At 42.6% G+C, this 12,939-nt stretch overlaps 1 protein-coding gene across 8 annotated transcripts in view; it reads right to left on the bottom strand.

Annotated features, from left to right (window-relative positions):
* Positions 1–12,939, bottom strand: part of MGAT1 (alpha-1,3-mannosyl-glycoprotein 2-beta-N-acetylglucosaminyltransferase) — a 45,751-nt gene that overhangs the window by 20,485 nt on the left and 12,327 nt on the right. For 5 of the 8 annotated variants that reach the window (XR_014491683.1, XM_083356045.1, XM_083356043.1 and 2 more), the window contains exon 1: positions 5,020–6,342. The exons of 2 other annotated variants lie outside the window; for them this stretch is intronic. The gene's annotated coding sequence lies outside the window, so the exon portion shown is untranslated. Of the gene's footprint in view, positions 1–5,019; positions 6,343–12,939 lie in introns of those variants that run through there. One more of the 8 variants, XM_083356052.1, reaches the window with a different exon arrangement.

The following is a 12,939-nucleotide window of genomic DNA, read 5'->3' as shown; positions in this document are numbered from 1 at the left end:
TGTATTATCCTATATAAGCTAGAGAGTGATGGATTTTAGAGTTTATGGTTGTTAGTATATGGTTGTTTATGATTTTTTTTTATACCTTGTATTTAGCTCTGGGAAGTCGGGGGGGGGGGGAGGGGGGGAGGGGGAGGGAGGGAGGGAGAGGGGAGGGGGAGGGGGGACTGTTAAAGATAAACTGTATGTTAAAACTTTTCAATAAAAAAAAGACTGTATCCCATGGTGTTAGTCCTCATTACAGGTAGTCCTCATTTAACAATTGCCTCATTTAACAATCACAGTTCACACTTATGACAGTGATGAAAAAAAATAACTTTACAAATCAATCACATTTGCGATCTTTGCAGGCCTGTGAAAAGCAAAGAAAAAGTTGAAGTAAGATCATAAGAAAGAATTCCAGTTTCACTTAGCATCAACCGCTTTGCTTAGAGATCAGGTTTTCAATTGTAGTCACTAAAAGAGGACTCCCTGTATAAGTCTAACCAAGACCTTGTCACCTGCCAATTGAATGGGAGTGGTAGGTCCAGAAAGATCCTGAAGGGGAAGTGCAATCCCATCTAAAGTTAAGGGGGGAATATTCCCAGATCCAGTTGGTTGTTAAATCCGTTCAAGTCTTGGTGGGATTGAGTTGGAGTCAGTTTCTCCCCATCCCAGGCCTACATAACCTCCAAGCGCTGGGACAAAACTCTGACAATATCATTTAGCCAGGTTTTGGGGGGGGTGTCAAAATATATAAAAGATAAAGAGTAGTATCAATTGATCTCAGAACGCAAAACAGGGGATAACTTGGTAACTGGTTTCACATAAATGTTGAAGAGAAGGAGAGAGAGAGTGTGTCAAGGCCTGTAGCACCCCAGAGGGGTGGACAGATTGAACTGTCCCAACAGCCAACACTGACAAGAGAACACCCGTCCAATGGCACTCCTGATCCCCAAACCCCCAGACCAATCTGGAAGGCTACTACAACTGATGACACTGAAAACCACTAAAAAAATCATGGAGCACGAGGACAGATGCACCACCTCCATCTCGGTTATCTCCATACTAAATCCTGATCTGAAGCTGAACTGAAACCATTCTACGGGGAGATGATCTACTTCCTCCAAAATCCCACAATTTTTTTAAAAAAAAAATCCTGCCTTTTTTTAAAAAATAAATAACTCAAAAGCGGTCACATTTCTAATGCTCCTTCCTCCTCCGATTTTCCCCATAGCAACAACCCTGTGAATTGAACTGGGCTGAGAGAGAATGATTGGCCCAAAGTCACCCAACCTTCCCGCCTAAAGGGGGACTAGAACTCACAGTCTCCTGGTTTCTAGCCTGGTGCCTAACCATAAGACTACCTTCCCTTTTTTAGGAAAAACAAGGATAAAACCCCTGAGTGCAGGGATTGCCTCTTGAGGAGGGGGAGGGGCACTCTCACCTCCTTCAAGACTCCTTCAGAGAAGCCACCACCACAGCGTGGCCCCAACTCAAAGTCACCACAGATCATAGAGTGAACAAGGTGCTGGTTCTAATTGGGGAACCAGGCTCAATCCCATTCTCAACCCCACTCTCATTGGGTAATTTTGGACCAATTAGTCACTAGTGGTCTATCAATTCAGCAGATCTCATAGGAAAGTTGTGGCAGGAAAAAAGAAAGAAATCAATGTCGATTGGTGGCCCCCAGGGGGAGGGCATTCTCTGTGGGCGCGCCAGACCTATGGAACCGCTTGCCGGTTGAGCTCCGGATGGCCCCCGACCTTCGCTCCTTCCGGCGCGATTTAAAAACTTATTTATTTGAACAATCTGGCCTGGTTTGATGGGTTTGGGGTTGGGTCTAATTTTAATATAGTTTTAATCATTGTATTATATTATTATTATTATTATTTATTATATTTTTATACCGCCCTTCTCCCGAAGGACTCAGGGCGGTGTACAGGGCAATAAATATAAAAAAGCGGAATACAAAAGTTAAAAAAACAATTAAATATTTAGCCCAGTTTAAAACAGTATTAAAACATATTAAAACCCCAACCCTAACCCATCAGACCAGGTCAGACTGCTCGAATAGATATGTTTTTAAGTCGCGCCGGAAGGAGCGAAGGTCGGGGGCCGTCCGGAGCTCAACCGGCAAGCGGTTCCATAGGTCTGGCGCACCCACAGAGAACGCCCTCCCCCTGGGGGCCACCAATCGGCATTCTTTGATCGGAGGCACCCTGGACGGAGGGAAGTTGACGCCGGCCGCAGGTGTTGCCGTAGGTAATCCGGACCCATGCCATGTAGGGCTTTGTAAGTCATTACTAACACCTTGAATCTCACCCGGAGGGCATGTTTATTTAATTCTTTTAACTTCTTTTAACTTTTGTATTTATATTCTGATATTTATTGCCCTGTACACCGCCCTGAGTCCTTCGGGAGAAGGGCGGTATAAAAATTTAATAAAACTAAACTAAACTAAAACTAAATGTTACGCACTGTACCTGGGTGCCTGAAAGAAATATGTTATTCTAATAAATAAATGAGCAATCGGTTCTAACATCACACTTTGCTTCCGTTAGAATTAAACTCTATGAAAGTTAGGGGGCCATTTCTAAATTCTGAACTGGGTTTGGATCTTCTCATTATATTTATGGAGGATCTGAAGATATTTCCTCCATGTTTCTAGGGATTTAAATCTAATTACTAATAAAATAAATAGCTAATTCAGCAAATTGTAAAGCACAAGGCTGATCAAACTCCAATTCTCTTAAGTTTATTTCTAGCTCCATCTGGAGATGATAACTCCCTTTATCCTTGACTAGGATTATATAGCCCATGTGTAAACAGACAGCTGAAGATATATGAGAAACACTTCTCAAATAGCTTAACAACATTAATTATCTTTGACAGGAATAAAATTGGATAGGTGTGCTTCAGACATATTTTTTTTTAAAAAAAAGTTGTTTAGCAAATTCTAAATCAAGTCCTACCCAGAGAAAATGTGTTTTCATGCTGTATTGGGCTAAATAAACTAATTTGGGCTATTCAGGAATTCGGTGCAGCTGCAGCCTCAGCTTAAATTTGATGGAAACACCCTCTTCCATCCTGTTTTATATTCACAGGAACCCAGTTCTGCTCTCTACTCTGCTGTCCAGGAAAGAAATGGGGAGGGGGGGGGGAATTGAGAGAAAACAGATGCGTTCAATTCTTCAATCTGGAAGGAAGACCAAAAAGCATTGAAACTTACAAAATTTCAGTTGCCTCAAAATGGTACAATCAGGTTCAGCAAACATTGTAGCAACAAAAAAAAGTAAATAGCAACTATCAGCAAGTTATCCTAAGGTAGATTAGCGACACAGGCTATCCCTAAGCAGTCCTTTAACCTTGAGTTTTAGTTATACTTCTACACACACGCTAAACAGTGTCCAGAAGCCACCACAAATTTGTTGCAATTATGGCACAGCTTCAAAGAATACATCCCTTAGTGCACATTCTGTTGGGCCAGAATGTGGAGAGATTAATTATAAATACATAGTATGTGATACTGCCAAATTATTCCTGCTTGTCTTCGTCTCTTGGGGGTGTAACTAAGCAAAATCACATCCATTACTTATTTTTGGGCTATGTGCACCCTGGACCCCTAGCTTGTTTCTCTCTTACCAAAGCAGCATTTTCAATTCTCATAAATAATATTTAGCAGTGCACAAAGCAAGGCTCACCAAGTCTGTTTAGCACTTCTTACTAGTAGAAAAAAGCAAAGCTGGAATGAAAAATCAGTGACCATTCATGATTTACCTTTAGCTTCAGTCAGTTTGTGAGTATCTTGAACAGTTCTTTTTTATATATATAATCCATTCCAAGAAGACAAACTGAAAAGTGTCGAATACTTATAAATTCTTATAAATAAATTCTTATAAATAAATGTCACCTTTGGAGAATACAATTTCCCCACATTTATTGAAAAGAACACATTATCTAGTTTTATTATTCCTCAACTTACAATCCTTGGTTTAGCGACTGTTCAAAGTTACATCAAGAGGGACCTTACAACAGTGGCAACCTCTTCAAAGTCATGTCATCAAAATTTGGGTGCTTGCCAACTGGCATGTATTTACCATGGTTGCAGCATCCCCAAGTCATGTGATCGCCATTTGCAACCTTCCCAGTTGGCTTCCGACGAGCAAAATCACTGGGAGAAGCTGGATTCACTTAATGACTGCAAGATTCAGTTTAACAACCATGGCAGAAAAGGCTGCAAAATTGCCTGCGACTAACTTAACAACCACCTTGCTCAGCAATGGAAATTCTGCTCCCAAATGCGGTTGTAAGTACTGGCTTTCAACTCTCATTGCCCCACACCAATAGGAACGAAGAGGACTGATGTGACAAAAGCACAATTCATTAAAGAAACTATTCAGGCTCTCAATGATTCTGGATATTTATTTTAGGGAAAATATATACAAAGGTAGCAGGAATCTGCGGGAACACCCACAATTCACACAGCACGGCTAGGAAATTATACTATTTTAAAGAATAAAAAGATACATGTGCTGTATATGGTACAGCAATTCAAGTCCACACCTGAATATAAATTCCTGCAATCAGTTATTTCCAAGACCACGCATTGTATTCCCAAATTTTTACACAGAGCCACAATCACTTTCCAAGACATATATGATTGCTTATATACTGTCCCTACGCACCATATTCCTTATAATCCTTCACGGAATTACTGAGTACAGCTGGAATTCATTCACTTTTAGAAATATGCAAAGGCCCTCGCAACTTTAAACTTTTGCTTATAGTGTTCCTTAATCCCTCTCTCTGTACAGCCATTTTTTGAGGGTGGGGAAAAAAAAAGTTCAGCTTGTACCATCATCACCATATCCCTGTCACACATTTGGTACCAGCGTTTTCCTCCCTCTACAAAGCTGTTTAAATCAACAGATACTAAGCAGATTAGTATCAAGCCTACTTTGGAGACACCACCTCCTGTGTCCTAACACAGAAACAGAGCCAGCTCGAGAACACTCTGCTGTTAAGTTCTGCCTTTACCTGTTTGCTCAGCCCTTTTCTCTACCGCTCTCCATGCTCACCCATTGTTATGAAGCTGCTGTCCGTCAGGCACCATGAATCGCTTGAACAATCTTTTGATACCAGGATCCAATTCCGAATGGCAAGAAGGCAGCAAAGTTGCCGTTCTCTGTCAGATCTGTGTGGGGATACAGAGCAAAAAAACGGCAAAGCCAATGCTTGGGACAGCAGCCCTGCCAAGTCTGAAGCCCTGAATGCTTGTTTCATTTCCCCAAAGGGAAGTCGAAATCGTGACCCCTCCCTTGGAGGGGGAAGGAGGGCAGGGTTAAAGAGGTTGCACAGGACGGCCCTCGCAGTCAGGAAGTCAGGGCCCCTTCTTCCCTCCAACCTGAGCAGAGAAAAAGGCTGAAGTCTCACATGCCCAAAGAAAGCCACGGGGCCTTTCGCTTCCAATACTCACAAACCTACGCAGCCAGCTGAAGATGGTAAGACAAGCTCTCGCACTCTCTACACGGCTGTGCTTTTTAGTCAGGCCACCTTTGGAGTTGCTGCCCTGACACAAACGTGGGGAAAGGCGAAGGCTTGGATTTTTTTTTTTTAATTTCCGTTATTGGTATCGCACTGGATGCCGCAATTCCACTAAAGTCGAAGCAGGAAACAAATTCCAATTCCTCCTTTCACATCATATGACAAGATCCTTATCAAGGTGCAATTAGCCAACCCGGGAAAAAAAATAAAATCAAAATCAAATCAAATGAGGTCCTGTTTTATTAGCCGTGCGTGTGGGATGGGGCCGGAGTTAGTACCTCCAATTAGCAATCTTAGGGAAAAGATGAATACAAATTATCGGTAGAAAAGGACAAGTTAAAAATGCTGGGGGGGGGGGGGGAAAGACTCTAGTCGAGAAAACAGCTTTCCTGGAGATGATTAGCTAGCAAAGCAAGCAAAGGACCACAATGAGCTAATTTCTGCTGCCACGTTTCACCACAGAGGAGAGTTAACCATTAACTATTCTCTTCCCAGTCAATTGTTGGCTTGTTTCTTTTGGGCAATCCGAAGGAAGAGAAAGCTGTTCAGGAATAAACAGGATACAGGACGGGGAAAGCAGAACTGAAGGGAAGCCAGTCAAAACATTGAGGTCTCTAGTGCATTAGATCCCCAACTCTGGCCATCCCGCCCAAGTCCTGTAACGCAACAGAGGCTGGAAGATAAGACGGAAGCGCTAATCCGTCCTTCCTGTTGGGATGCACTGTTGACTCTTCCACCAGCACAATGAGCTCTGGCTGAACGGGAAGGCGCATCTAGCATAGCTTATAAGTACTTACAACCGCTACTGAGCCTAACATTTCTGTTGCTAAGCAAAGACAGTCGTTAAAGTGAGTTTTGCTCCATATTATGAACTTTCCTGCCACAGTTGTTAAGTGAATCACTGCAACTAGTGATTAGCAGTGGGCTAATGCCTCCTTAAGTAACACCAGCTGCCTGCAAGTAGTGCAGGTTCGCATCCCACCAGGCTCAAGGTTGACTCAGCCTTCCATCCTTGCGAGGTAGGTAAAATGAGGACCCAGACTGTTGGGGGCAATTAAGCTGACTTTGTAATAATGCCGCTTGGGGTGTGTGTGAAAGCCCTAATAAGCAGGCATATACATAGAATGAAGGCTACTGCTAAGCTTGTAAGCCGCCCTGAGTCTTTGGAGAAGGGCGGGATATAAATGGAATTAAAATAAAATAAAAAAAATAAAACTGCTAAGTGAATCTGGCTTCCCCCTGCTTGCCAGAAGGTCGCAAAAGGGGATCCTGTTACCCAGGACACTGCAACCATCATAAAAAAAACAAAACAAAAAACCAGTTGCCAAGTGTCTGAATTTTGATCGTGTGACTGTGGGGGGGATGCTGCAACGGTTGTGTGAAAAATGGTCCCGAGTAACCCTTGTTTCCAGTGCCATTGTAACTTCAAGCAGTCACTAAACAAACAGTTGTAAATCAAAGATAGCCTGTATTACCTGTTCTGTGACAGATGTTATTCAAAGAGCTATGTGGTGCTTTGAGTTTAACCCCTAAAAGGTGCTTCAGAACATGAACACAGCATCCACCTGCCACTCTTTAAAGCAGCTGTGTCTTGTCCTGGGAATAAAAGGCTGTACTCTGCAGTTCCCACGTAGTTTATGTGCACATGGTAAAAGCACCCTTCTGGAACTAAGCGCTGTACTGCACAGGCCTGATTTAGATTACGTTAAAATTCTTTCCAATTAAAAGTGTTTGTAGGGTAGAGGGATTTTGATTTATTCTATTGGTAATCAAATAAATTTAAGAGGACCAGGTTTAACTGTAAACAGATAATGGAGGCCTTTTAGCATTTATACTCTGTTATGTAAAAGCAGCACTTCTAAACTGATTACATTTGGTTTTGCTTTCCAGGCAAATCCATAAAATCAGTTATCGAGAGGTTTGGAAGGTCAAGAAAAATACTCTAAATTTTCTTTGTCCTCTTAATTAAATTGGCTTTTATTGGAATAAATCAAAATTCTACTCTGTCTGCAAGAGACAGGGAAGAAAGCCTGACATAAAATTAGGAAAAGACAATCTACCTCCATTTGCAGCACAGCTGCCTGATCACCAACGGGAAAGAGAAATCTGCATCAACTTGATCTTCTGTATAATACTGGGATGAATTAAAAAACAAAAGAACAACAACAACAAAAACCAGAAAATCCAAATCCAAAAGAGATGTAGTTCTAGGGAATTGTTTGAAATCATGGAAACCTCTATCTGCAAAGAATCAAATCCTTTCTTTCTTTCTTTCTTTCTTTCTTTCTTTCTTTCTTTCTTTCTTTCTTTCTTCTTTCTTTCTTCTTTCTTTCTCTTCCTTCTTTCCTTTCTTTCTTTCCTTCCTTCTTTTTCTTTCTTTCTTTCTTTCTTTCTTTCTTTCTTTCTTTCTTTCTTTCTTTCTTTCTTTCTTTCTTCTTTCTTTCTTTCTCTCTCTCCCTCCCTCTCTCTCTCTCTCTCTCTCTCTCTTTCTTTCTTTCCTTTCTTGTTGCTATATCACGTGCCTTCTGACCATGGGAATAACATGTCTTTCCATGAGAATCAACAGGAAGGAAGAGGGACTCGACAACCAGAAAGGATATCCAGAGAACTGGTATTATTTGATTCCAAGAAAGGACAAATAATTCTCCATTCTGTTTCAAAACCGGTTTCTTGAAAAGAAGTAGAGAAGCAGAAGACTGACATCTCAATTTGGCCTAAAGTGTTTTCATTCCGACCTTCAAAAGGAAAAAAAAAAAAGCTTCGCTCCTTAAGCCACTTTCTTTCATGTAACTTAAGACGTCAACAAACTGCTCTTCAAATTTTTGCCCGCCATTACCTACTTTCTTCAAACAGCGTACGAGGCTTTGGCAGGACTCTCCCATCCATCGCCTCAGCTGCTCACTCCCGGTTCCTTACATTTTGGCTGACACAAAGGAACGTGCAGCTGGGAGGGATGCTTGTAAGGGCAAAGCTTTTCCAAAGACTATTTTTGCTTCAGACGGAAAGGGAGCCGTCGATTGTCCAGATTTTGATCAGGCCTAACGGCAGGTTCTCCCGCAGAAATAACACCAGTCGCTCCGACTCAAAATGCAGCAGCTTACTCAGTTAGGTCAAGTACTTCCCTGGACTGTCCACAAGGCTAGAAAACAATGGACTTACAACCCAACAATAAAGGCACTTATAAAAGAAGAACTAGACAAGCATTCATGTCTGAGCACAAATAGCAACGCTGAACATTCAGATCAGTCACCGATATTAACATCTCCAAATCCACCTGCACGCGATTCACAAATATTGATGGCAAAAGGACATTCCAATCCTTTACCTTCTAGCTCAGTGGTGCCGAACCTATGGCACGCCTGCCAGAGGTGGCACTCAGAGCCCTCTCTGTTGGCACGCACGCCACCGCCGCCAGCAGCAGGTCCATTAGGCTACCACCGCCGCCCGGAGCAGGAGCCCCACCCAGCCTTGTATCGGCACCCCGCGGCACGGTAGCAGCCATTTTTGTGCCTTGCAGCACGGTAGCAGCCATTTTTGTGCCTTGCAGCACGGTGGCCCATTTTTGCGCCCCCGTTTTTTTTGCGTGCCAGAGGTGGCACTCAGAAGCGCCTCCCTGCCCCCCCCCAAGGGCACCACAATGCTGATGTGGCCCTGGCACTTTGCGATAAATAAGTGGGTTTTGGGTTGCAGTTTGGGCACTCGGTCTCTAAAAGGTTCGTCATCACTGTTCTAGCTTATCAATGTAGTAGAATAATACCTTTATCACACACTTAAATTTGCTCAAATGAGTCCAATCCTTCATGAAAATAACTGCGCAATATACATGATGCCTTAGCACTTTCGACTGTAACACATTTTGTACGCAGCTACTTTTGGGAAGCACACCAAAACTGCAGTCAATTCACAATCTCCGCAGATGCAGTACTGACTAGTAAATTATGGAGAGTATATTCAATCCTAATCAGTTTCCTTAACCAGTGGTCAGATTCTGAATACAACTCAAAGTGGTAATTATGACCCACAAAGCCTGATACTCTTATCAATTCAAACTGAGAAACCACAAGCGCATCACGTGAGCTTTCTCAGATTTTAAGAATCTGCAGTAGAAGATGTGCTCTCTTTCTTGCTAACACTTGTGGCATGTTTTTTTAAAGAGACTTGAAAGTGGGCCGTCTTGGCAGTTACTCCAGATTTCTGGAAGGCCATGAAAGGGAAAACAGGACTAGCTCCATTCTTTTGGTAGCTGAGGAAATTATTTTTATTCATGTAATATTCTTAAAGGGACGCGGTGGCTCAGTGGGTTAGGACGCTGAGCTTGTCGATCAGAAGGTCGGCAGTTTGACGGGTAGAATCCCGAGTGCCGCGTAACAGAGTGAGTGCCTGTTACTCGTCCCAGCTTCTGCCAACCTAGCAGTTCAAAAGCACGTAAAAATGCAAGTAGAAAAATAGGGACCACTACGGTGGGAAGGTAACAGCGTTCCGTGCGCCTTTGGCATCTAGTCATGCCGGCCACATGACCACGGAGACTTCCTCGGACAAGCGCTGGCTCTTTGGCTTTGAAACGGAGATGACCACCGGCCCCTAGAGTCGGAAACGACTAGCACGCATGTGCGGGGGAACCTTTACCTTTACCTTTAATATTCTTAAGTCAGGTTTGCCGAAATACATTTTACAGACAGGTCCTGCTCATTTTTTTTGCTTATTATACCGTATCTTAATTATAACAGCTTGTTTTCTCTGTATTTTTACTGCTTATGGTGTTCTTAATTAAGTCAGCTTATTATACAGTCCATCTGGTCCTGGTGATTTGGGCTCGTCTAGGGTGGACAGGTGCTCACTTACCATTTTACTGCCTATTTTAACTTGTGTTTCTAATCTGTTTTTTTATGGTACTGTTTTTGATAGTATAAACTAAGTATTAAAAAAATGCAGGGTGAAATATTAGTACAAACCCAGACTCATATCTACATAAAGAAGAAGAGTAGGGGAAGCAGAGCAGAGAGCATTCCTCAAGCAACTGGGCTTATCTGAAAAAAAACAACACTTAGCACTTTCAAGAAGGCACCAGATGTTAAACAGAAAAAAACAGACTCAGTTTATCTTTAGCTGAGCAAGAAGATCAAAGACAGTTTCTAGCACTAAGGGGGGGGGAAAAGCTGTTAGAGCCACTTGGAGACCACACTTTTCATTCTGGAAACTTCCTGGTCAACAACTTTTTGTACACCTGTTAACCCAAATTGTGTAACTGGCTTAGGGCTGTAGTATATTGAATATGTGTGGGCTGTTAGGCATAATTTGGTTCCTTTTTAGCAAGTCCCTAATTCAATCCAGCTTTGAACTGAAACAAACAGGGAGAAGCTTGAATGCTCTAAGGAAGGAGGAAAAAAAGCTTCATCCTGGCTTTAAACCATTTATCGCAGTTACTTGACCTCAGTAACAAATCCAGAAGCTAAGCCAGGTTCTACAATTTATCTATGACAACTCCATAAATTTACTTATGTAAGGTTATTACAGAAGACCCCCAGTATACGCTGACCTAGAATTATGTGTGTGAACAGTCTTTCAATTGTCCTGTTATTATGAACAGTCGTTATGCTTAATTGCTCTACATAAATGTTACAGTGAACGAATTCAAAGCCTTTCCATCCAATTTCCTTCCTTCTTTCCAGTGATATTTACTGTAACAGAGACAACGGCCTTTGCACTTCCCGAAGTAGATTCTAGCTCAGGGGTAGGCAACCTCGGCTCTTTTATGACTCATGGACTTCAACTCCCAGAATTCCTGAGTCAGCTATGGAAGTTGAAGTCCATGAGTCATAAAAGAGCCGAGGCTGCCTACCCCTGTTCTAGCTCATGACACAATGAATCTATGTTGTGATTCAGGGTCAGCCTGTGGGTTCGGCAGTTGGGTCGGACAACTCAGAGGAGGAGGAGGAGGGGGGTGTTGAAGAGCTTGCTGAGGTGGTTGGACAGTTTGATGAGAGCCCTCAGCCAGGCCCCTCCCACCTGGTCACGACGCAGACCCTGCCGTGTGAGCCTGACAGCGTGGATGAAGATGACCCACAGCTGGCCCTGTTCAAGGACGCCCGACGCAGGAGGCAGTCAATCAGGAGTAAACAGAGGAAGGCAATGGGGCTCCTCGGAAGGAGGCAGAGAGAAGCCACGCCCTGAACTGTATTTAAGGGGGAATGCGTGGGAGGGCTGGTTTGCTGAAGGCAACCGCTTGAAAAGCTCCTGTTTTTTGGTTCGTGTCTTGTTCTATTTGTTTTTGTAGCAATAAATTTGGCAGGCGTAATTCCAGCCTCTTGCCTTCTTGTAAAAGGGGTTGTCCCTGCCTTTTCTGCAGGGCCGGTAGCAGGCTGGTACAGAACAATCTGATAACCTTTAAGATTTCACAAGATATTAATTTTTTTATAGTAGTCAGTAAAGTTGCCCGAGATGATTTAAATCTAAGTTGGGAAACTAGACAAAAAAAGAAAACTTGCTGGGCTGTCTTCTTAGAATGGATGAAATCCCACTACTAGACAATTTCTCCTCTCTGTTCTGAGTTCAGAACTATATGATGCTGTACCACTAACTATTTTGATTTATAACCACTCTTTTAAAGAGGCTGTTACACTGCCTTCCATTGAGGACCTGTGTACTGGACAGGTCAGAAAGAGGGCTGAAAAACTATCTACCAGATTCCTCACATCCTGGATATAAACTGTTTCAACTCCTACCCTTAGGATGCCGCTATAGAGCACTGCATGCCAAAACAACTAGACACGAAGACAGTTTTTCTCCCCAAGCCATCAGTTTGCTAAACACCTAATTCCCACAGCCCTGTCTTACGCCTAAGGATATTTACCCATGTAGTAGGGCTGTATCGCTATTATCCTTCTCATTTTTCCTATTACCTTCTCCTATTGGTATCTTATGCTTTATCAGTTTGTTGTTTCTATCTTATGATTTACGATGGTATCTTACGATTTACAATTTATGATTTATCACTTTGTTGTTTGCGTGTACACTGAGAGCTTATGTTTGTATGTACACTGAGAGCTTATGCACCGGAGACTTAATTCCGTGTGTGTCCAATCACACTTGGCCAATAAAGAATTCTACTCTATTCTACTAACAAATCCCTACACATACAAGAAACTGACTCCTATTTGCTCCGTCTGGGGCACCGTGTTTGATAACAGCAAAGCAAATGTGTACAAAGAGACTGAATATCCGAAGCAGGTTTATAGACACACATAAGACAACATTCGTAATGTTTCATAAAATAGATTATTTGGGAGGACCATTTCTTTCAGGCTACATCTGTTTTATCTTTTAACGTTTTTTTCTGGGCCGGTGACTCCCACCATGAAATGCAGTTGGTGGCCTCATGACAAAGGACCTCTTCTAGTCCATGAATAACTCAAA

The sequence above is a fragment of the Vipera ursinii genome, assembly GCF_947247035.1.
Source record: "Vipera ursinii genome assembly, chromosome: 2".
Lineage (NCBI taxonomy): Eukaryota > Metazoa > Chordata > Lepidosauria > Squamata > Viperidae > Vipera > Vipera ursinii.
Note: the sequence above shows the minus strand (reverse complement) of the source record. Positions and strands in the feature narration are given on the sequence as shown.